Genomic DNA, 23,288 nt, shown 5'->3' with positions numbered 1-23,288 from the left:
TAATTGACATTAACACAATAATTATTTCAAATGGTTTAAAGTACGAAGTGTTCGGTCTAGGCCTATCATCATTATCGCTATGGGATGGTTTGTTACAGTATTCGGTGTAAAACTTCTATAACCGGTGTGTGAAAGTGAGGTTAGAGATGGCACATGTAACACTCGGCAGGCTTGCCAACTTACACAATCTTAGTGCATTGGGCTGGATGGGTTATGTCCGAGGAGCGACAAAACCATTGGTCTGGATTGGATAGGTCCGGCTAGTTACTAGACCATTGGCCGGGGGACGTACAGGTTAGAGTCACTTACCAGCCTTTAGGCCTTTAGTATCCTGCGTGACACCACCATTGATCTGGATAGGTTACGGTAAGATAGTGACAAAACCATTGGTCTGGATATGTTAGATAAAAATTTCAAGAAGCGAGAGTGAAATTGATGGTTCTCTCACTTTTAGCGAATATGGCAGCCCTGTACTTGCACAAGATGTGAGCTCATCATTACTCCAGCCCGGTTGACAAGACTTTCACACCCGCATAACGACTGTCGTTTGTTTACATGCTCGTGGCCTTCTCAGGAAGGATGTTGCCAAGCGGTGCTCTGTAGCCTACTGTCAACCTCTGTACTTAGGAACTGATGAGTGAGTGGTGCTTCGATAGCTGGTGGTAGTGATTATTGTTGCACGATTGGTGAGGAGTTGTTCTTGCCGTGCGGACATTAGGATAGGACCTGGACAAAACCAGTGATATAGGGACAGGCAAAGGGGATCTGGGGGGGGTTCTTGTATGCAAGTTTTATTTTTTCATTTTCTTCGTCTCGAAAAGCCAAGGGGGATGTAATACGCGAAGGGGTCTAATACATGAGTAAATACGGTAGGATACGGTAAGATTAAATGGGAGTATTTTTGTAGTCTAGTTACTCTCCAGGAAAACGAGGGTTTACATGCTGCAAATAAACTGAGACGGCGACATATCTACTATGAAACCCAAAAAATGAAAGTTGCCCTTGCTGCTCAGACATTTAGCAGGTCAGTGGGTTGTGCTATGTCTTTCTGTAATGCATTAGGGTTTCAGGAATTTGCAGGATGTGAACCCACTGTTAAATTTGTTAAGATTATTGATTTAATATTTGATATTTTGAATTCCTGTCATCCATTGGGTAAAAGCACAAAATCTCCTATTTCCAGAAAGAACAGAGTAACTGTCTGCAATCAAATTAAGGACTGTATCAATTATCTACAACACCTGAAACTTTCAGATGGAACACTTGTTTGCAACTCAAATAGGAAAATGCCAATTCATGGGCTCATTGTTGATCTTGTGGCTGTTAAGGAGTTGGCTGAGGCATATGTTTTGAATGATGACCCTATTATGAAATATTTTCTGACGCGTAGGTTGAGCCAAGATCATTTGGAATTATTTTTTTCTTCTTTACGCTCTAGAGGTGGGAACAGGAATAATCCAAATGCTTTGCAGTTTAGGTCGGCGTACAGGAAATGTTTGATTGCACGTATGCAGCCATCTGAAAGTGCAAATTGTGAACTTTCTGACTGTGATGTCCTTGTCCCTGCCAGTGGTATTAGTTCTCTTCAGAATACAATCGACAACAGATTTATGTTAAATGCACTGGAACTGGATCACGACTATTTTAGTCGTAACTATGATTCTATTAGTATATATGTTGATAATGTAGTTGAGTACATTGCAGGGAGTGTAGTTCGTCAGGCATCTAAGAAGTTGAAATGTTTACAATGTTTGGAGGTTCTATTGGCTAATAGCAGTACATACGGAAGCAGATAAGCAGTAGAAAAGAATGTGAATGGTTCTCTTGTGAATCCATCTCAGGATGTAGTAAAACTATGTAAAATTGCTGAAAAAGTTTTTAGAAATAATTATGAACTACTGGGAAAGCATGAAAGAAAAGTAATGTTAAAAGTTCAGACTGAGGTGTTAAGTTTGTTGCCGAATTGTTTATTTTTTGAATTTGATCATTTGTTCACTGCCGTGGAACCAGGTGAGGAATCTCATTATGCCTCGCTCATTAAATTAATTTTACATCAGTATTTTACCTGTAGACTGCATCATGTTTGTAGAAGCAGATCTGAGAAGGAAGGAGGAAAGCAAGTGAGACAGATGTTTACTAAATTAATATTATTTAAAGGGCAGTAGCTTGGCCTGTACCATGTGAAATGAGAGAGATTTTCTTTTTCTGTAATATCTTCTAGGCTTTTCCAATCTTTGTCAAAATACAGGCAAAGTTTATTAATTCTTTATGAAATAAACTGTTACCAGTCACAAGTTCTACAGAGGGATCCAAAAAAATGTAGACACTTTGATAGTTAATATCTTTGGAACAAATGACATATCATTGCGATTCTTGCACAGTAGCGTAGTCCATTGTATTCTCAACAGAATGGCGCAACAATCTTGGCTTGCGTTTTCCAGCAGATGACAGTGCAGCAATGAATGAAGTAAGATTGTCGTTTGAACAACGCAAAGCCATATTGAAGTGGTGCTGGAAGTATGAAAACATGGAGGTACAGCGGCAATGGCGTACTCGGCCACCAACATGTACAGCAATTTATCTTATTCGGGATAAATTTGAAGCCGACGGTACTGTTCAGGATGTGCATAAGAAAAGGTCTGGCTGACCGAAAACATCAACAAATCCAGCTTCCAGCGCTGCTGTGTTGCAACATTTTACCAGATCACGTAAAAAATCTGTGAAGCAGGGTGCACGTGAAGGCAGGGTAAGCCGATTAACCATGCGATGAATTCTGAAGGCTGTAAATTGGAAAGTGTACGTTCCAAGATCGTTGCACGCTATGAACGAGGACGACCCGGATCGAACGATGGAGTACTGCGAGTGGTTTGAAGGCATGCTTCATGAAGATAAACGGTTTGCAGGGATGATTGTCTTGTCAGATGAGGCGCAATTCAAACTGAACGGTACTGTAAACCGCCACAACTGCGTGTACTGCGCTTCTGAAAATCCTCACGTTCACGTGGACAACATGTTAATCTACCTGGTGTTAATGTGTGGTATGGTCTGTCATTGCGCGGTTTGATTGGCCTGTTCTTCTTTCAACGTACCGTAACTGGTGAGGTGTATCTTCATGTGCTACGAACATCAATTTTGCCTGCCTTCCAAGAGGTGTTTGGAAATGAAAGATATTACCTACAACAAGATGGCGCTCCACCTTACTACCACAGAGATGTCAGAGCCTACTTGGAGTATTGAGTACTCACCACGGCCTTCAGACCTTACACCTCTTCTGCATATGGGGGATGTTGAAAAATGAAGTTTATCGATAGAAGCCAACTATACTGAACGAGCTACGAGAAGCCATCGAGGCTTCCTCATCCTGTGTGGCTATCAGACTGGCAACCCTGACGGCCGTAGTTCGGTCAGCAGTTCAGTGGCATCGACGTTGTTTGGCTGGTAATGGGGGTCAATTTGAACCCGGAAAATGAACTTACCTCCATCCAAGGATTGTAAGGTGTGTCATTTTGTTCATTAATATTGACTATCAAAGAGTGTCTACATTTTTCTGGACCCCTCACTCTGAAAAGATTTGCTCAGTCTTTGAAATACATAGAGGAGTAAATCATTTAAGAAAACTTGTGGCTGGAAATAGATTTTATTATTTTATAAGAATAAATTCATGTACAAGGCCTTTCCTAAAAACATGGTTATGCTTATAACATTACTTATCTTTTGAAATACTTTGAATCAATAATGGCTCCATCAATTCAGTAGAGCGAATGTGTTTACTTCTCATGCCCTTTTTTAACAGAGACTCATGTTTTTGCTCACTTTCATCTTTGAATCTGTAGTTTCTTAAACCATACACATTAACACAGTACCTGTTCATTTCCTTGACCGTAATGTGTGTGAAATTAGAAACTGCTCTAGATTTCTAATAGTCAAACTTTGAGATTCAGCTGATTGAGAAACCGATTGTGTGTTTTCTTTGCAACTCTCTTAGCACTTTCATGCACTTTTATTGGCAATGTTCTGCGACTACTTTGGCATGTTTTTGTTATTCCAACAAGTTGATTTTCACACTTAAATTATTGTTGCCTTTGAGAGTTATACGGAGTATTATGCTGAGGATAAGTGGATTTAATTGGCTTTTGAATATATAGGGTGGTTGTTAACAAAGTGAACCAGGTGCATGAGCATTATAGTATTGGCCATACTGATAAATAATTCCATATTCCTCACTGTTGTCAGTTTAGCAGCTGCCGAAATTAGCAAATCAATCACGTCATGGGCAAATTCAAATGGGCTTTAGGAGAAGGTGTTACTAAATCTGCACATGGTTAAGACCAGTTTGACAGCACCAGTTGATGAATCGATGCTGACAGGACGGCGGTCGATACTGACTAGGTTTGCGTTACAGTGCGAGTCCATGTCCACTACTGCTTAATGAACATTTTCTATTGCCCCTCAGGTACCGATGATGAGAAATCATCATCAAAGACACACACACCATGGATTCAGCTGGTGTCACTTTAGCATAGTTGCTATGGTGCGATACTGTCCGCTCAGAGTTTCAGGGTCTAATTCCTCCCCTAGCAAATTTTTTTCTTCGATTGGTGCTTTCAAGCAGTATCAAGTTGTGTGGAGATTTAGCGACTCTGCCTCGCATAGCCCATTTGAATTTGCTTGCGAAGTGACCTTCAACAGCTGATAAAAGGACTACGTGAGATACTGAATTACTTTTTTCAAAATATTTATCAGGTTGACCAACATTCAAATGCTCATGTTCCCGGTTCATGTTGTTTTCGAACACCCTATGGTGTATCTCATGTATTTACATCCCATAGGCATTGCCTGGCAGCAGTATAAAGTCTTACCAGAATGCTTGCAGGGAATGAAAAACATTGCACCCATGAGGAGCTGAATAACTGGCTATTGTATGTCTGTCACCACCTGACCTTTTCCTCTTTTTTCGATTGCCTTTGTCACACCGACATAGATAGGCCTTTTGGCGACAATGGGATAGGAAAGGGTAGAGGCACGCGGCTGTGAGCTTGCATCCGGGAGATAGTAGGTTCGAATCCCACTATCGGCAGCCCTGAAGATGGTTTTCCGTGGTTTCCCATTTTCACACCAGGCAAATGCTGGGGCTGTACCTTAATTAAGGCCAGGGCTGCTTCCTTCCAACTCCTAGGCCCTTCTCATCCCATCGTCGCCATAAGACCTATCTGTGTCGGTGCGACGTAAAGCCCATAGCAAAACAAAAAAATGGAAAACAAGAGAAAAACCATCTTGTGGGCTGCCAGCAGTAAAGTTTGAACCCACTACCTCCCAAATGCAAGCTCACAGCTGCGCACCCCTAACCGCACGGCCAACTTGCTCAGTCCCTTTTTCCTTTTCGTGCTTCCTGTATTAGCTTCACTTATTAAAACAAGAGCAGAAATTTCAAGTAGCCTGGACACCAGGCACGTCATTGCCACAATGTGGTCATCTAATTGCAGTCGAAAAGACTGTTACCTCAAAGCCAAGTGTAACCGAAAACATGCCTGTTTGATTGAAATATTGCCTTTACTTGATTTTCTAGTGAAGAATCATGTTTAAAATCAAAGTAACCTCACAAGTTGAAAGTCCTTAATAAGCTGAAAATAATGCTTGCTGTACATTACTTTTTTTTTTTTTTCAAATAATATTTTTGGGAGAAAATATTATTTGAATGTTCGCTCCACGTGTGCATTTAACAGTTGGTTATTGGCAGGTGTAATATAATTTTTTGTTTGTAAATTTAGTGTATGTATATTTGAACTTTCATGTTTGCTGTAATATTTTCATTCTCTGTAAATATTGTATTGCTGAATGTACTTAATGCTAGAGTATTCTGATTGCTTTTGTAATTAATTATTATGTATATATATAGTTAACGTCTGTGTAAAAATACACACCAATCAAAAAATATTCAGTATATACCAGATTCTGTTGCTTTCAAGTAGAACCGATATCATATTGCTTCATGTGAAACATAGAATAATAAGTACAATGAAAATATACTCAATAACTTAGGATCCAGTGAAAATTAAAACACTTGGTCTGTAACTAAACCCCACAAATTAAAGATAGTTTTTAATGCATCCACAAGTCAATAGAGTGTTTGTCCTCTACAAACCCTGTGGCACTCTTGAATGCAGCGGGACATGTTCAGTACCAAATTATTGAACATTTCTTGAGGCAAACAATCCCACCTCTTGATGGCAGCATGTTTTATGACCTGAATCGTTAGTGGTGGATGTTGATGGTTTGAAATTCCTACTCTAAGAAGGGATCACGCATGCTTTATGCAGTTCCTGTCCAGGGAAGACGCTGGCCAGTCCATTCTGCCGATCACATATCCTTCCAGCTATGTTCACAGCTGCTGCACGATGTGGACAAGCATTATCGTCTTATAGAGTAAATACATCTCCTACAGTCTCTGCAAAATGACTTGCTATGGGTTGGAGAGTGTTGCATTGTACACATCAGCCGTCACGTAGAACGTGAACCAGCGGTGAAACAATGCCTGTCCAGGATAGCGCCGAACCTCCAAGATGTTGGTGACATTCTACCGAGAATCATTCATTGTAACATTCCTCTCTTGCCCTCCACACACGCGGGGAGGTATCATCAGGGTGTAAACCAATTCTCACTTCATCAGTGAACCACATTCTGGATCATTGATCTCGTGCCCAAGTCTGATGTGCTTTAGCCCATCGAATGCAATCCACCTTGTGGAGGAGTCCTGAGAGGGTTATCTTGATTAGTTCCCCACCATGGAGTCTTGTGCACAGTGTGGGTACTTATAATAACTCTTCTGTTGTCTCAAAGCTCGTGTCACAGAGTAGCAGCTGTGTGTATACGGTGTTTCCATGCTTAAATTCATATATATTGCTCTTGAGGTGGTGGTATTTGCATGAATGGCCTGCGCAGTGCCCATCTGTTACTGAATGGGGGTCTTGGAACTTTTCTCGCTACTTGGAACCAACACTTTGATTCATGTCAACAATGTTATCATCAGCTTATCTAGTGTGATACGATCTACCGTAGACAGTGTAGGATGAGGTATTTCAGTTCATAGAAGCGAGTCACACTGACAACTTTGCTTGTACGCCACTTCAGTTCTAGTGTACTGGGTTTGTTTACCAATTCTTAGTCAAATATCCCTAGCTGTGAAGAAGGCAGGGCTGCCATGATTCAGAGGTACCAACTATTTCGGATTGTCCGTAATTATTACGGATTTCACCTCACAATAACGGAGTTACCGTCAAAGGGGAAATAATTACGGAAAAGCTGACATTATCACGAACAAATAATTTTTGACGGAAACAAAAGAAAAGGAAAAATTTTGAGTCCTTTCGAGCCTTTCTCCTAAATCGACTTTATTTCAGTGCTTGTGAGTTGGCAACGTTACTTATTCGATCGTGACTTCCTTTTGCTACCCATAAGCGTTGTAGAATTAATTGTGAATGAAGGAGCTCCTCTACAAATCCTTCAGTAATGTTGTATTTGCTGTGTTAAGTGTACCTGACAGTTGACAGAAAGATCTGCACTGCACTGGTATCGCTTATGGTTCAGAAAACGAAAATGTCATCACAGTTGGAAGGATGCTTCAAGAAAAACTACACTGAAAAGCAGCTGCTGCGTGAGAAACAAGCTACAAGGAATGTTTTATCATAGAACCAACAGGTTGCGTGCAAATGTTATTGTGTAATATGATATACTTTTCGATAGATTGCTAGAGGGAAGGGCAAAAGGGGTGTGTCATTACCAAGAAGGAAGGCGTATGCTTTGGACTTGACTCGAAATTTTTCTTGGGGGCGGAGGGCAATTACTGATAATCCACTTCAAAGTTGGCACCTCTGATGATTTAAATAATGTACGTTATAATAATTATGTTGTGTGACCTCCGAAGAGGCCTGATGCAGGTCTTTTAACTTGATGCCTGTTAGGCGATTCGCGTGTCTGCAAGAAAAGGGCCTTACCTATGATGAATTCTAATGCTAGAGATGGCACACACATGCCCATCCCCCGAATCATGGGAATTAACTGTTGAAGGTGAACACCCCGGACCCTTTGGACCATGCTAACTATTTAGTCATGGAGCTGGACAATCCATTGCCAGTCACAATTTTTACTGAATCTTTTTCACAATGCATTCCAGTCTAACCATAAATACAGCATAAATTGGTAGGTAAACTGCAAATATCCTTAACATTTTTGATGAGTATATTATGATTTTTTCCTTTATGTAATAAGCAATTTTGTATTGTTACTGCTTTCTAAAAATATATTAGAGACTTTACTGTTTTCCTAATTAAGAAAATTTTGTACTGTTCATTTTTCCTGCACCTTGTGTCCTTGATTCATCACCACACCCATTTGTTTTAGGTCCTTAAAATACTGATGAGCCTGTGCGTGTGGGTAGGTTGTCAACTGTTTCACAGTGTCAGAATCAGGATTAAAGTTCATAACCTTCGTTCAGTAGATTCCAGTCATTTTACTACTGTTGTAATTCACATTTTACTTTGAAATAAGTTCACGGTCCAACTAACACCTGTCTTGGAATTTGCAATATGAAGCAAGCAAATATCTTCCTCTTTCTGAAAAGTACTTTTTGCTTGGACATTGACTGTCTCTGTGACATTCTCTATGTAAAACTAGCAGTATCTTGTTGAAGTACTAGATAGGTGTACCAAATAAAACTGCATCTCTTTATTAATATTTATACATACATGCAGACAGATGTGTCAGTTATAAGAACACAAGCTGACTGACTTACTTTCTCCTTAATACATTACATTAAAGCATATTGATCAACACAGAAAATGTAAAAATTTCACAAGACTCTAAATCTCATGATTTCAAGATCATCAAGCTACAGTTTCATTCAAAATCTTGCATGTTACTGGCTCAAGATTTGAAGGGCAGCTGCAAAGGTGAGTGAAAAACTTATGTCAAAACTGAGCCAACAGGCAAGGCTCAAAATGAGCAGCATGTCACTACGATAAACAGTGCCGGTACAAAGCTATAAAATATGAAATTATAAATATGTTACAATTATGGCCATCAGTCTGATGATTTCTGCTTAGGTGGTTTGGTATTTGCAGTTAACTAGGGTAAGTAGTAGGAAGGAAACAGTCAATGTATTAGCAGATTATTATAAAGGCACCATGCTTTCACTGGGGATGAAATTGGAATTCATTCTAATCCATTACATGATGTTATGTGGTCTCTGGAGAGGCCAGAAGCAGGCAGGACTTTCTAGCTTATGCTCATGGGCGACTTGTGCATATGCGTATGACGAAGGTAGGGATAGGATGAAACCCGGTGTTGGCACTTATCTTACTCCTATCAAGAGGTCTGAGCAAGCCTGACATCCCCATCCAACAGATGAGTCACCATCAGCAGAATCATATGCCCTCACTCAACATATAAACTGCTCTAAATCCAAATTAATGATGATTGAAATTAAGGTCTCCACAGCTAGCACACCAGTAGTTGGATTGGTTCATCATGATCTGTATTGCATTGAAATAAATGTAGCCTACCAAAAAGAACTATAGATGAAGGAATTTTTGTTCATGGCTCAAAATGGTTTTACATTGATTTAACATGGTAAAAATGTCATGGTACCTGGGACGTATTTACAGTATGTACTATAGGCCAATATCTGAGATACACTGAGAATCTAACCCCAGATAAGGTTTGATATTTGTCTGATAGGCATTTGTCTTGTCCATCAGTTCAACATCATCGCTTGTAAGGTTGGTGGTATATAGACAGCATGTGTAGGACTTGGGTAAGCACGGCAAGAGTACCCATTTCTGCTACTGATCATATTAAAATTGTGACACGGATGTGAAAGTGTGTGTCGCTAGTGTTCGAGTGAGTGAGAGTGATTTCTTCAAAATTTTAAAAAGTTTCAGGGAGAAATAAACAGTTGCTGGTCTACAAAGTGAAACAACTCGCTGGAAGAATCGGTATTTGTTGCTTTCAGCATGTCATATGCCCATGCTACTGCCACCATATTCCATCAGGATCATCAGAGATGCACGTGAGTGAAGGTGTTAGATCGCCCAGGTGGCAGCTTCCCTATCAATAGTATACCTAGCCATTTGTCCAATGTTTTCAAAAAACTTGGAAATTTATTGAACATTTCCCTTTTGCCCGAGTCCTAATGTGCCGCAAATTTCACAACTTTGAATGTATGAGCGACAAAAGGTTGCCTTTGTAATAAACCACCTAAATCATGACCAGGCAATTTATAATGTTTTAAAAGATAGGCCTATGTCTGTTTAATAGAGTTAAATATAAAACCATTTTTCTGGAGAACTTTAAAATGAACATGAAACGCCAGTTTTACTTGCGAAGAAGAAAGTATATTCCATATTTTGTAAAATAAAAATACATTTACGAGTCGGTTATTGACAGGCACGAGGTATCAAGAGGTGTCTTCTTTCTAAATCGTTGGGCTGGCCTAATGTACATTTAATACCGGTAATAGGTTTATTGCGGGGCGCGCGGCTGTGAGCTTGTATCCGGGAGATAGGGGGTTCGAATACCACTGTCAGCAGTCCTGAAGATGGTTTTTCCATGTTCACACTAGGTAAATGCTGGGCTGTACCTTAATTAAGACCACGGCCGCTTCCTTCCAACTCCTAGGCCTTTCCTGTCCCATCGTCGCCATAAGACCTATCTGTGTCGGTGCGACGTAAAGCCACTAGCAAAAAAAGGTTTTATTGCAGCTAATGTACATTTAGAGTTTATCTATTTCGTACCTTCAGTGATTTTTTGTTCTATATTTTCATTCTCCGTGCGTTGTAATGCTCAATGACAGTGTAGGCCTAATCTGATTCCTATTGTAATTATGGAACCGTACTGGAAATTCATTGATTTCTCTTCTTTGTTTAATGCGTAATTATGTATGCACTTGCAGAATACATTATGCTCCTTTGAGTACTTTCGCAATGAAGAAATTGTGACGATTACTTTTCGTGCACTTTGTGTTCTCAATCACCAACGAGTTGTAGCTCGATCGCCACGCCCACTTGTTTTGATCGCTAATAATATGGCGGACGCGGCGTTCAAGAAGATTCAAATATGGCGGTCGAATAGCCACTCTATAGTCCTCTTTCTAGCTCGTTGGTTTATACACATATATTAATACTAGAGGCCGCCACACACTCCCTCCGCAGTGACAGCGTCCATGTATTTTCGAGGGAAGGTGACCCTTCGACCTGATCTGGTGATCCGTGGTGCGGGTGTATTGGATTGAGTGCTGCCTGTCTTCATCTGAAGGTTGACAGTCTTTGGAATGGAACTCGACGGAATGTCCACAGTGGTTTCTCCAGATGTGTCTTCCTTGTTGTCCGATGATTGGTCTGCCAGAAGGAAGGCAGGTTTCAATCTGTCAATGCTAATAGTTTGTTTCCCTGTTGGCATCTCCACCTCGAAGTGTTTGTCACTGCGAGACAGGACTGGATATGGCCCGTCATATGGTGATTTAAGAGGTGTTCTGACCGCATCGTGTCGAACGAAAACGAACTTTCTCGTCACCAGCCGTGGGTGTATAAAGATCTTTTTGCGGTCGTGATGTTCTGTTGGGACTGGTCTTAGGTTCCTCAACTGTTCCTTCAATTTGAAAACGAAGGTTGGGATGTCAGTTACTAGTTTCTGTTCGTTGAGAAATACTCCTGGTAGCCTAATTGTTGAGCCGTAAGTCATTTCCACTGGCGAGGTGTTGACTTGCGGAATTATGTAGGAACGAAGTCCTAACAAGACCAAGGGAAGCTTCGAAACACAATCATCAGACATCTGTGCCTTCAAAGCAGATTTTAATTGACGGTGCCAGCGTTCAATTTTTCCATTTGCTGCCGTATGATATGCTGTCGTTTTAATGTGGACGATGCCCAGTGTGCTTGTGAGGCATTTGAAAAGTTGACATTCAAACTGCCTTCCGCGGTCAGTAGTTATGATATGAGGCACGCCAAAACGAGATATCCATGTTGAGACTATGGCAAATGAAAATGCTTCTGCTGTGATGTCAGCTAATGGAACTGCTTCTGGCCATCGGGAGAAACGATCAATAATTTTTAGTAAATAGCGGTATCCTTGTGATGGAGGTAGTGGTCCAACTATGTCCACGTTAATGTGACTGAATCTTGCTGTCGTTGGAGGATACTGTCCCACTGCACTGTTGGTGTGTCTCCAGACTTTACTTCGTTGGCAAGAAATACATACTGATGTCCAGGTCTTTACGTCCTTTCTTAGTGATGGCCAAATGAAGTGTTTTTACTAAATTAATGGTTGCTTGAACACCAAGGTGAGCTAGATTGTGTAGCGAGTTGAAAATTGCCAGTCGTAGTTGTTGAGGTACATATGGGCGAATCATATCTTCAGTCATGTCGCAAACGAGTTCTTTACCATTGGGCAACATTATTGTTCGAAGTGCAAGTGACGTATTCTTAATGTGTGGAAGTTCTTCGTCACATTGTTGGCTTTCTGCTATTTCTTCCATGGTAACAGTTGGAGGTATAGTGATTGAAGCAATTCGTGAACAAACATCAGCTGCGATGTTCTCCTTTCCAGTAGTGTAACGTATGTCTGTGGTGAACTGTCCGATGAAACTAATGTGTCGTATCTGACGTGGAGAAGCTTTGTCTGAACGTTGCTTGAACATGAAGGTGAGTGGCTTGTGGTCGGTGTAAATCGGAAAATCACGTTCTTCAAGCATGTACTGAAAGTGCTTCACAGCTGAGTAGGCAGCGAGGAGTTCTCTGTCGTAGGTTGAGTAATTCCTCTCTGCATTTGTCAGTTTCTTGGAGAAGAATGCTAATGGTTGCAGATTATTGTCTTTGATTTGTTGCAAGGATGCACCAATAGCATAATCTGAGGCATCTACCATTAAAATTAGAGGTAAACTTGAAGATGGATGAGCTAGAAGTGCTGAATCGGCCAAGCTATTTTTTAGGTCATTAAAGGCTTGTCGAAGGTTTTTTGTCCAATTGATTTTTCTGTTGTCATTTTCCTTAGTCCCGTGGAGAAGGTTCAAAAGCTCTGCTTGTTTACTGGCTGAATTTGGCAGTGCTCTTCGGTAAAAGTTAACGAGGCCAAGAAACCGGCGCAGTTCTTTTACTGTTGTGGGTAGCGGATAGTCAACAATGGTTTGCACTCGCTTTGGTAGTGGTCTGATTCCTTCTGCAGATATCACATATCCCAGGAAAGGTACTTCTGTTGAACTGAAAATGCATTTGTTCAGATTGATTCTGATGTTGAACTTACTGAGGCGTTCGAAAAGCATTTGAAGATGCTTCTTGTGCTCTTCTTCATCTTGTGATGCCACTAGGATGTCATCTATATAACAGTACACGAAATCGAGGTCTCTGAGTATACTGTCGATATATCTTTGAAAAGTTTGAGCCGCATTACGGAGTCCAAATGGGGTGCGCGAAAATTCGAACAAACCAAATGGAGTTATCACTGCTGTCTTAGGTACATCGTCCGGATGTACAGGGATGTGATGATAAGCTCTGATCAGATCAATTTCTGAAAATATTCGTTTTCCATGTAGTTGGCTGTTAAAATCTTGAAGGTTAGGAATAGGATATCTGTCAGGTTTGGTGATGTTGTTGAGAGCACGGTAGTCTCCGCAAGGTCTCCAGGATCCGTCTTTCTTGGGAACTAAGTGAGAGGACTTGCCCAGGCGCTCTTTGACGGCTGGCAGATTTTCATATCGATCATTTGTTGGAACTCTGCTTTAGCTGCTTTGAGTTTATCTGGTGGTAGTCGTCGTGCCTTTGCTGCTACAGGATGTCTTTCTGTGACAATGGTATGATAAACAGAGGTATCTGGGATGTCGAAATGGACGTTTTCATGGAGCAAGTTGGGAAATTTCTTTAGAATGTCAGCATGTTTTTGATCTGGTGGCATTAGATAAACTGTTTCTATGCCCGAGACTTTAATCAATGTGCCAGGTGTCTCTGCTGATGTCAATGGGTCAATGAGTCGCCTGTTCTTTAGATCTACGATAAGGTTGTAATGGTGAATGAAGTCGGCTCCAATAATCGGTGATTGCGCATCTGCAATTACGAATTTCCATGTGAAATTGCTTTAAACCCAAACTGAGTACTAGTAGACGCTCTCCGTAAATGTTAATACCAGTGCCGTTTGCTGCATAAAGTTTACGATCTTTTTTGGGCGATCACTATCCGAAGGCGGAATCACAGAAATATCAGCTCCGGTATCGACCAGGAAACGACTTCCGCTACTTCTGTCTGTGAGAAATAGGCGGCGTGAAAAATGACTCCGATCACCTGCCGCCGCTAGTGTGGAGCGTTTTAGTTTGACTACATGTTAGAATTCTGAGCGGAAGGTGGTTGATATGAGCATGGGCTCTGACATTTCTTTGCCCTGCTGCGATATTTAAAGTGATACCAACATAGTGCTCCATTAGGATTAAAAGAGTGGGCTGATCGGGACCTGTCTCGTGACCTTCATGGTGAGGAACGAGATGATCGTGAGCTACTTCTTGAAGAACGTGACAACGTTTTCAGTTCATTGATTTTCAGTGTTAATTCAGCGATCTGCATTTCTAGTCTTGAGATACGATCGTTACTGACATCATTTATTTTATCGACTGCAATGGTGGATGGTGCCTGCGCGGTTTGAGCACAAACATTTAATCCCGGTTGCGAAATTTCAACGATTTTGTTAGCCATAGTGGCTATGGTGTCCAGATTATCTTTACTCGTAGCTAATATAGAACGTGCGGTAACAGGAAGCCGCTGCATAAATATGGTTTTCAAGAAATCGTCCTTGACTTGCGTACCGGCTAAAGTTCGCATCTCACGCAAGAGTTGAGTTGGCTTCTTATCACCTAATTCTAATTCTGTTAATAATTTCGTCACCTTCCTATTCTCTGACTCTTCAAATTCCTGAATTAATCTTGATTTAAGCTCTGTGAACGGAGTCGTAGATAGTGGTCGAGATAAAAAGTCGGAAATTAATTCTACAATATCCGCTTCTAATGACGAAATAACATGATTAAATTTCGTGGTTTCGTTAGTGATACCCAACGTAGTAAACTGTGTTTCAACTTGAAGAAACGATACCTTTATGTTTTTCTTCCAGATGGGCGGAATCTTCACTGAAATGCGAGCAATACCCGCTTCGTTCCATACTGTTGTTGGCGGTGGATTTGTTTCGTTGCTGGCATCGGTCATTTTCACACTTGACTAACCACAAAATGTGTTCCGCGCCGTATTTTAATATCACGCCGGGGTCACCAATGTAGTTATTGATGATGATTATGTACTTGAATAATAGAACAGGGATGGTGTATTAATGTGTTTAATTACAACTCCAACTATCGTGGGGACGAACGTAAAACATGAATAATAAGCAGAGAGAATAAAAATAATATTAGAAGCACAGAACATCAATATATAAAAGTCTTCGAAACCCTAACAAAGTTCAAGGAGTTTATAAAAAATATATGAGTTTATACACATATATTGATACTAGAGGCCGCCACAAGCTGCCTACATCGGTGGCAAATGGTACACTAAAATACATTATTGTCAAGCACTAAATATTAAATTAACAAGAGAACAAAATTTTCCTATAATACAATATTACACAATTTACGCTAACATTTTTTTCCATTAAACACACAGCTCATTCTTAGTAAATTTATATTGTTTACAAAATTCTACTAATAATATCTCCTGTACTACTTACAAATATAGTCAACTGATATACTTTATGTGGAATTACTTCAAATGATACTATACAACTGGTATAAGATTAAAATTTACATTGCATTTATTTACTTTTTTCTTTTTTCCTTTACCCATTCGGGAACCTAAGTAGCATAACGACCTGCTGCGTCTTAACCAGAGCCCCTTTTGCCACCACTTTTCAGAGTTCCAGAAGGGCCTTCACTGCTACCGTAGCGGTCCCGGGGCCCTCGAAGTCCCCACTGTACTTCACCCCTACAGGCAGTCCCCTACTTTGGCTGTCCAAACTCCTTAGACTAGGGGATGGAATTAATTTATTCACACACATTTTTTATTTACATTAACCTGCACTGGTCGAATGCCCTCCAACATTTCATTTATTTTCTCTGTTGCTGTTTATTCTCTTCTTGAATATCTGTAGAGATTTTGGAAAAGGATCAAACACTACCCCTGGTAAACTGTTCCACTCCTTTACACCCTTCCCAATGAATGAAAATTTACCCCAATCGCTTCTACTAAAATTTCTTCTAATTTTATATTTGTGGTCAGTCCTGCCGATATAATTATTTTCCAACTGAAGCCTCTCACGGATATCTCCCCATGCTGCTTCTCCTGTATAGGCCCTATATAACCCTATAAGTCTAGTTTTCTCCCTTCTCTTACTTAAAGTTTCCCACCCTAGTTCCTTTAACATTTCTGATACACTACTCATTCTCCTGAAATCCCCTGTTACAAACCTTGCTGCTTTCCTCTGCACACTTGTGATGTTTGGGACATCACTGAATGTTTTTAATTATTGAACTATATATTTAATTGATAATATGTATATATTTAATCACTGATAGGTCATTTTAAATTAATATGTATATATATAGGGCTTTTATCATCCATTTCAATCATCATTTCATTTCTTTGTATCGCGGCTATAACGTATTCTGAACGAACAAATTATTGGGTAAAGTATTTCAACATCACGCATATTTATAACTTGCAGTAAATTTTCCAATAGCCGTTGTGAGGTGACCAGAGTCAGCAGGCTAATTTCAGCCCAGTTCCAGGAAAAGTACGTCATCGAGGTTACGAGAGATATTACCCTCTCCACCTCATGAAAAGACAGTTGATACATTATTAACACCCACTTTTCAAACTCAGCTTCGAGACGCTTTATTTCAGCGGGAAAGTTCAGCCTATGTGAATGAACGTAATGAAGCAACGTGATGGATGCACAGCTATCCAAGGGAGAAGGGATGAGACCTCGAATCTTACTGGACTATGTGATATGGCTGATGGAAGGAGACTTGTGAACCGATATATACCACCGACAAGGGCTGGAGAGGACACTAACACTCACATTCTCATTCAGACTCACATTCGGATATTCGGACATTCTGATTCTGATTCTGATTCTCACGCTTGGAAGATACTCTTACTACGATTCTATGTCTACACATCGGAGAAGATTTTAACTTAGATCACTTCGCATCTGAGTATATTCTACTCAAAAGTTACTCTCATTGGGACTTGTTATCTCAATGACGAGAGGTAGTCAACGGGAGACCGGTTCTGACTGGTATAGGGGAGGAGAGCTTTTATTATGAATTTAGCTACGCTACTGCTCCGTAATACGGAAGAATACGAACGTATTCTCTCCATGAACATAACCCATGGTGGTTTTGCACTTAAAATTAGGACTCATAACTACTTTATGTAAGGAGTACAATAGGAAGTGTTAAAGACAGGAAATGTGGATGTAGGACTGGAATCCAACAACAGATGAGGCAGCCTGTACGAGAGATCCACCCATCTTCAGCTTCAAGACAACAGAGTCTACATTTGGTGAGCTTATGGCCTAAGTTACTGCAAGTCTTCGCGCAACAGTTCATTTTCTTAAAGTTAATTTCATTCACTTTTTCTTTTGCTTCCGTAAGTTCAGATTTCGTTAATACGCCGTTACGTCACGTTTTCATCTTAATAAATAGCTGTTTTAATTTGTATTTTATGAAATGATTATTAATGATCCTTAAATTCCAAGTTAGTGTACTTAATGATTTGTGTTCCGTTCACCCCACCCCTGGGAGTTTTTTTGAGTCTCATTACGTATTTTTATTTATTATTATTATTATTATTATTAATTATCTACTTTTGTTTTGAAGCCATAAGCTTGAAGACTGGCGCCCTTGGGATACTGTTTCTGGAGAAACAATGACATATCATTTATTTATTTTAATATTAAAGTGACCCGCCACGTTAAAAATTTGTCATACATCTATGGGCCAAGTGGGTACGTCACATATTGTCGCCACAACTGAGGGGCTCGTAAATCATTAAGTACTGGTATAGAAGGATAAAATCAGTAGTTTGGGGGTAACTGTTGTGTATCCACAGTATATTTTTCTAGTGTGTTTGATTTTGGGGGTAACATGGCCGAGCAAGAGGAGAAAGACATGACGCTGCGTAGTGGACACGTGCTGAAGGGTAGTACTTTAGGTAATTCTAAGGAAGAGTTAGATAAATGTGTAGAGGAAGAAACTGATATTAGGAGCGAAGATAGCGAAGGGAATAAGAGTAGGAATGACGAAGTTACGTTAGATTCAGACGGTAGTACGATGGGGGGCGAGACGGAGGTTAGTCCTAACAGTGAGAGTAATAATAATCAGTTACTTGAAATGATGCAGTTAATGTTAAGTAAGATAGAGGATAGTAAATCTGAAATAAAAAATGAAATGGAACAAAATAAATCCGAAATAAAAAAGGAATTGGAACAAATTAAAACAGATGTGGAACAAACTAAATCAGAAATTAAAAATGAAGTAGAACAAACTAAACGAGAATTAAGTAAGGCATTGAATGAACACAAGGTCGAAGCTAATAAAAGGATGGACGAACATAGAAAACAGTTACAAGAATTATTTAAGTAAAATGAAAGATTTAACAAGCAGATAGAGGAACAGAAAGAGACAACTAAGCAAAACAAACAAGAGGTAGAAAAGAAATTTGTAGAGCAGAGGAGTGAGTTGTTGGGATTAATGGAAAAAGAAAGCAACAACGCCAGAAAAGAGTTAGAGACACAGGTGACAAGTATTAATAGTAAAGTTGAGATCCAAAAGGAAGAAATAAAAGAATTTAAAGATCAGGTACAAAACAAGATCGATACGGTTAAGTGTATAATAGAAGACAACACTAGGGAACAAAGAGAAAATTTTGCGATGGTAGAAGGCAATACAGTGGAAATTAAGACGTTGAAAGAAAAACAGAACACTGTAGTGAATGAAATTGAAAGAAGAGATAAAGATGTAGATAACCGCATAGCGATGGCAGAAGCACGCATACGACGAGAAGTAAGAGAAAGGCAAGTTAACACTGAGAAGCAAAGTCATGGAGGGATTTACAGTAAGGAAATCGAATTACCGAAGTTCAATGGGAAACAAACTAACCCACTAGAATTTCTGAAAATAGTAGAAAAACGGTTTGGGAAACGGATTGAGGAAGGGTTTATGAACTGGGAAGAGGCGATCGACATTATTGATCATGCTTTTGTGGGAGAGACGCGTTCGTGGTTTTCAGTCTATAAAAGTAACATGAAAAGTCTGGAGGAATTTAAGACGAAGTTCACAGACAAATACTGGAACGAAAACGTTCAAAGCCGTGAAAGAGAAAGGGTAGTATTTGGGAAATTCAAACATAATGAATGTGTCTCTATGACTGAGTATTTTTGTCACATGTTATGATTTGCCAGAATTTAGACGGAATCACGGCTGATTCAGATGTAGTCAGATTACTGTTACGACATTTTCCAGACAGGGTACGCGAAGCAGCGTGTATGCAAAGTATAAAAACTATTCAGGAAATGGAGCAGTTATTAGAGAGTTTTGATGCACTAGGAAACATTGGGCATAGAACAGGAAACTCACATAATTTTGTTCCTCATAGTGAACCAAGGGACAATAGGAGACAGCCAAACTACGAGAATCGTAATCAGTTTCAGCCAAGGCATAACGGTAGGGGTGGCGCACCTGAAAATAGATCGGGAAATGCCCAACAAGTCAGAGGACAAGTTACTAACGAGCCAAGTGTAGGTACACGATCGCAACCTTTAAACTAAATGCAGGCTGTAATGAGGGGTCAAAATTCCAGCCTTACCAGGAAGTAGTTAGGAATTGTGTTATGAAACTATTGCCATATGACCTAGATGTTAAGGAAGACCTTATGTGTGAACCAGATAATAATTATTTAGATTCGGGTGATGAAGTGATTAATCCTGTGGTTCAATTAGAAGTTTGGGGGGCGTATGTTAACGTGTTAATTGATACTGGAAGTCAGAAATCATGTATTAGTTCAGAATGGTATGACTCTTTAGTTAAACAGGGTATTATGATGGAAGAAATGCCTGTTAAGTCTACATTCATTATTACAGCTGTTGGTAAGAAGTCGAAACAAATATGCAAGCAGGTTGCGGTGCCGATTTGTATAGAGGGTTTTATTTCAGTACAGGTATGTTTGGTTATTCCTCACCTTGTATTTGATCTCATCTTGGGATGTGACTAGCTGACTTTAAAATCGGCTCAGCTAGATTACGATGATGCAACGGTAAATCTGAAGTGGGATAATAAGTATGTCAAACTCGAACTGAAAAATGAAATTCAGAGGAAAACGAATGTTTGTGCTATGTGGAGTGTTATTGAGGTTTCTAGATATGAGGAGAAACCCAGTGAGGGGTTTAATTTATGCCAGTTGTGGTTGAAAGAGGATCAGAAGGATGCCTTATTTGAAGCTGCGAGTAACAGTAAATTAGAGGAAGTCCAGAGGGACGAATTGTTGGCAGTGTTATGTGAACACGCTGAGATTTTTTCTAAGAAACTCGGTAAAACACATATTTATGAACATTCATTTTCAGTGCTGGATGACAGTCCTTTCAGCGGGCCACGGTATGCTATCCCACACAAATATGCCAAGGCAGTTGACGATCAGATACAAGCTATGTTAGCTGATGGGATAATTGAAGTGTCTAATAGCCAGTATGTAAATTCTTTAATCGTTGTGCCTAAGAGTGATGGGAGCGTTAGAATTTGCATTGATGGGAGGGATATGAATAGACGTATTTGTACTGACCAGTTAAAATCACAGACTATTGAAGAGTTCATTCAGGGCTTTGAGGGTAAAAAATGGTTTTCATCTGTTGATTTAAGAAGTAGTTTTTGGCAGATTCCTTTGAGAGTTGAGGACAGGCCTCTGACAGCATTTAGTCATAAGTACAGCTTGTATCAGTTTCAGCGCGTTCCCTACGGGACGAAGACTAGTTCTGCAGCCTTAATTAGAGCATTAAATATTGTATTAGGTGGTGATACAGGTGATTTCGCCACGGTTTATATTGATGATCTGGTGATTGCGTCTAGGACCTTTGAAGAGCATTTGTGTCACTTAGAGAAGGTGTTTACTAAGTTAGAGCGTGCTGGTTTTACTTTGAAGTTAGATAAGTGTGTTTTTGGTAGACAGGAGGTTACATTTTTGGGACACCGTGTATCTGCGATAGGGGTTACGCCTGAGAGTACAAGGATTGAGAAAATTTTGAATACCAGTACATCTAGAAATATCAAGGAATTAAGGTCGTATATTGGAGTATGCAATTTCCTTTGGACGCTTTGTACTAAGATTTGCAAACTTACTTGAGCCGTTTAGAGACTTGTTAAAAGCCGGCAGTAAGTGGAAATGGACAGAAGGTCACCACAAAGCTTTTAATGATTTAAAGGAAGGTTTCAGGCAAGCAGTTGTTCTTAAATACCCCGTGGCAAATAAGAAGTATGTGTTACTCACTGACGCATCTCACTATGGTCTGGCTGGAGTATTATGTCAAGAGGATGACAACGGAGACTTAGGAATTGTGTCATTAGCGTCTAGAGGTTTAAGTGGACCGGAGAAACGGTATTCCATTACGGAGCTTGAATTCTTAGCTATTGTGTATTCCTTAAGTAAATTTAGGATGTATGTTTTAGGTGTTAAATTTGAGATTAGGACTGATCACCATGCTCTTTCATTTATACCTACGTGTAAGCTATCATCCAATAGGGTTAGTAGGTGGATACTGGCCTTACAGGAGTACGATTTTTCTGTTGTGCATATAAAAGGAAAAGACAATGTCCTTGCTGATCTGTTGTCCAGAGATCAGAAATTGTGTGATGAAGGAAGTTTCCTGAAAACACAGGAAGGCATTTTAATTTGTGCATGCCTTAGTAAGGACAATAAGCCTGCTCTAAACAGATTACGCAACCTGTTGGTGGAACAGTCTGTGGACGAAGAATGTAGGGAACCTTTGTCTGTACTTCAGGGAGGTGAGCAGGTTACTGTGACTCGCGGTAGACACGTTTTTAAATTGTTGGACGGATTTCTAGCTAGAAAATGTAGCGAACATAAATGGGCTATATGTGTACCCAAATCGCTACGTGTGGAGTTAATTTGGTTCATCCATAGGGAATTAGGGCATTATGGTGCTAATAAGGTTCTGTTTGAAATTCAACAGAATTTTATCTGGGACAAGATGGGAAGAGAAATCAGAAAAGTTCTTGCCACTTGTGATCTATGTCAGAGAAGTAAGATACCGAACCGGTATTTAGAGGGACCTCGTCAGGCAGTAATTGCAGAAAAATCTGGTGACTTGGTGGGTATCGACCTTTTCGGTCCTATTGTAAAAGGACAATACGGCTTTCAATATATTTTTGTTTTGATAGACGCTTTTTCTAAATTGGTCAGATTATACCCTATGAGGAAAGCAACAGGAAAATCCTGTAGTCGTATAATCCAAGAGAAGTATGTCCCTAAATTAGGTACTCCTCAGAGAATATTGTCAGACAGTGGACCACAATTTACATCAAAGAAGTGGAAAGCCGTAATTAGTGAATTAGGTATTACTCAGGTCCATTCATCCATCAGAAATCCTCAGGGGAACATGTGTGAACGGGTGATGAAGGAACTAGCGCGCATGTTTAGGTCACTAGTTCACGAGAGGCATTCCGCTTGGGTAGCGAAATTATCCCTTATTGAGACATGGATCAATGCCGTTCAGCACGAAAGTACTAGATTGACACATTTGCAAGTTCATTTCGGTACTAAGCCACAAAATGAATTGGTGAGAGTATTGGGTATTACTGAGGTGCCGCAGCGTAATGCTGAATTTTATGTTAGATTGGCCAGAGAAAACCTTGTAAAAGCTGGCAACCTTCGAAAGAAGCAGCAAAAACGTAAGGTATTGGATGAATATGACGTAGGTGACCTTGTTCTTTTAAGAGTCCCCATGTTATCTAACAGCGAAGATAAAGTCACAAAAACGTTTTTCCTTTTATATCAAGGACCTTATCGTATACATAAGAAACTAGGACCTTGTGTTTATAAATTATCTGACGGCGATTGCATTTTAATGGGTACGTACAACATTAGAAGTTTACGTAAATATCTTACGAGTCCGATGGATTTTCCATAGTGCTGGAATATAGGTCAGTGAGCCAGGCCACGCTTATCTCTTATATAATATACACCTGTCGCAGCGTGGAA

The sequence above is a fragment of the Anabrus simplex genome, chromosome 1 (assembly GCF_040414725.1).
Source record: "Anabrus simplex isolate iqAnaSimp1 chromosome 1, ASM4041472v1, whole genome shotgun sequence".
NCBI lineage: Eukaryota > Metazoa > Arthropoda > Insecta > Orthoptera > Tettigoniidae > Anabrus > Anabrus simplex.
This window is presented reverse-complemented; position numbering follows the sequence as displayed.